The sequence below is a fragment of the Zosterops lateralis genome (genome assembly GCF_965231275.1).
Source record: "Zosterops lateralis genome assembly, chromosome: W".
Taxonomy (NCBI): Eukaryota; Metazoa; Chordata; class Aves; order Passeriformes; family Zosteropidae; genus Zosterops; species Zosterops lateralis.
The window spans coordinates 252,878-255,763 of NC_139801.1; the positions used below are offsets into that span (position 1 = coordinate 252,878).

Consider the following 2,886-nt stretch of genomic DNA (forward strand, 5'->3'; position numbering starts at 1 on the left):
GGGGCGGGTCGGGGTTGGCCCCCTCCGGAGGGGGGGGTCCGGGGGAGGGGGGCGGGGCTTGAGGGCAGGTCCCCCTCCAGGCCCCGCCCCTCCCCTCCGGACCCCCCTTTCCGGACGGGATCCAGCCCCAGCCCCTCCCCGGGACCCCCCTCTCCGGACCGGGGCCCGGGGGGAGGGAGGGGGGCGGGTGGGGTGGGGGGGGGAAGCAGGGGGGGGTCACGTCACTCTGCAGCGTGAACACATAGAGAGATCGCAGGACAAATGAACAGCCTCTCCCCTCCGGCCCCCCACCCCACCCGCCCCCCTCCCTCTCCCCGGGCCCCGGTCCGGAGAGGGGGGTCCCGGGGAGGGGCTGGGGCTGGATCCCGTCCGGAAAGGGGGGTCCGGAGGGGAGGGGCGGGGCCTGGAGGGGGACCTGCCCTCAAGCCCCGCCCCCCTCCCCCGGACCCCCCCCTCCGGAGGGGGCCAACCCCGACCCGCCCCAGGACCCCCCCCTCCGGAGGGGGCCCTCCCTCCCTAACCCACCCACCCCCCGCCCCCCGGGACCCCCTCCTAAGGAGGGGGACCCCCTAAACCCCCCGCCCACCCCCTCTCTCCGACCCCCGGGACCCCCCGGTGTGATGTGGGGACAGCCGGAGCCCCGGCGGTGTCGGGCCGTGTGTTGAACCGGATGGGGGGACGGGCCCGTCCCCTGTGGGGCTCCCAGGGACGGTGGGGGCGCCGGGCCGGCCCTCGGGCTTTATTATCCGGCGCCCCGCGGCTGCGGGAGAGAGAAGGAGAGGGGAGGACGGAAGAGGAGCGCAGACGGAGTGGTCTGGTGGATGAGTCAAGAAGAGAGAGCAGGTGGAGCTGTTGGGGTGTGCAGGGCAGCAGGGAGAAGGGGCGGGGGCAGGCAGGGCGGGGCGAAGGAAGGGTGGAGGAAGGAGGAGGATTGAACGCAGGTGGGGGGAATTGGGAGGGGAAGAGGAGCAGGGAGAGGTGGCCGGGGGAGCCAGGACTGAGGGGAAGGAAGGGTGGAAAGCAGAGGGGAAAGAGAAGGGTAGGGTAGGGTTGCTGTGTGTAGGGCGATAAGGGGGGACGGGGGTGGGGGGGGAAGGAGGGGAGGGTAGGAGGGGGAGGGTGTAGGGGGTGGGGGAGGGGAGAAAGGGAGGGAAGAAAGGAGAGGTATAGAGAAAGAGTGAAAGAGAAATAAAAAGAGATATAGAAAGAAATATAGAGCCCAGCCCGGCAGCAACCTCCACCACCGAGCACCGAGGGGCAAATGGCTTGGCCCCGCCCTCCTCGCGGTTTAAATACCCCTCGCACCGCCCCGCGCAGCCGCACTGGGGCCCCGCGCACCTGTGCAAGCCCCGCCCCGCGCAGCCGCATTGGGGCCCCGCGCACCTGTGCAAGCCCCGCCCCGCGCAGCCGCACTGAGGCCCCGCGCTCCTGTGCCGGCCCCGCCCCGCGCAGCCGCACTGGGGCCCCGCGCACCTGCGCAGGCCCCGCCCCTCACACCTGTGCAGGCCCCGCCCCGGCCCCGCCCCGCGCGCGCCCCTCAATTGCGGCCGGGCCCGCTCCGTGCGCGGATCCTCCTCCCGTTCCTGCGGGATGCGGCGGGCGGGACCCTCGCTCGGGGCGCTGTGCGGGACCCCGGCCCGGGCGCTGCCCTCGGCGCTGCGGTGGGACCAGCGGCGTGTCCGGGCCTGTCCGTGTCCGCCGGGGGTCCCGAATGCCGCCGGCTCTGCCCGCCCGGCAGGGCACGGCCCGCGGGACCGCGGCGGGGCCGGGGCCGGCAGGAGCCGCTCCGGGACGGGCACTGGCGCTGCCGCTCCGGGCGCAGCCGGCCTGGGACTCCGGGCTCGATCTCGCCGCGGCCGCGGGGAACCGGGGCTGTGCCGGTGACCGCACCGGAGAACGGCGGCCGAGTTTCCTCCTGCAGCGCCGGATCGCGGCGGGGGCACGGGGAGCGCCGCGCCAGCCCCGGGACCCCTAAACCCCGCCGCTCCCGGTGCCCCCCAAATCCCGCGGGGGTGCAAAGCCCCCGGAGGCCCCCGCCCCCCTCGGGGGAGCAGCGCCCCGATGCCCCTTCCCCTGCCCGCAGCCCCCGGAACGAGCCGGGCGGGGCCCCCGGGCGGGCCCGGCTCCACTCGGCTGCTCTTCCAACACCCGCCGGGTGAGACCCTCCCTTCCCCTCCCTTTGCCACTCACACTCTGCAACGGCAACGAGTCTTTTATCAAACTCGGCTGAGAATTTCCCTCTTTATTTCCAGATCACAGGATACACCGAGGTGGAGAGGGATCCTAAAATCTGACTCGGCAGTAGGTGGACCGTTTCGGAATTGAACTCGTTGGCACCACGAGGATTCTGCTCCAACCAGCTGAGCCACTCTGTGAGTCACGGGAGGGGGATCTCCCGGGATGGGAATCCTTGGCACCACTAAGGGAATTGCAGTGCCTTCTTCTCTGCCAAAGCTGCTTTACACAGCAGCCCCTGGAACGGCTCTGGGGCAGAGCTGGCACCTCACAGCACAAAACTCTTCCAATAATGCTCGTTTTCTGTCCTTTTCCAGGATTTACCCAACAGCCATAAAAGTCACACAATGTCCCCCTCCAGGCAGAAAGGAGCAGGACAAGTCCTGAGGCTTCCCTTCTTCCACAGCCAGAGTTCTGGAGAGAGGCAGGGCTGGTCCCACCTGCAGAAGGGCATTTCCTGCAGGTGAGTGTTGCCAGGCCAGAATGATGGCAGCTGCTGAGGCCGGGGCTGCTTTTCTGGCCCAGAGCTGCACAGAGGCCTTGGTGCCCCTCCTTTGCTGCCAGCAATGTTCCTTGGTGTTTCCTGCAGGTGTCCTGGAAGCACAGGGAGGAAGGAGGCTGCAGCCCCAGCAAGGCAAGTACCAGCTCTTG

The 2,886-nt window shown here is 70.4% G+C and overlaps 1 long non-coding RNA gene across 2 annotated transcripts; it reads left to right on the forward strand.

The window, feature by feature from the left end:
* The first annotated feature begins 779 nt into the window (after nucleotides 1-779).
* On the forward strand, nucleotides 780-2,886 carry LOC310922214. 2 transcript variants are annotated; one of them, XR_014592342.1, is made up of 4 exons: nucleotides 780-843; nucleotides 2,253-2,372; nucleotides 2,553-2,698; nucleotides 2,825-2,869. It is a non-coding gene; the product is annotated as an uncharacterized lncRNA (long non-coding RNA). The 2 variants fall into 2 exon arrangements; XR_014592341.1 differs by having other exon boundaries at nucleotides 2,553-2,886.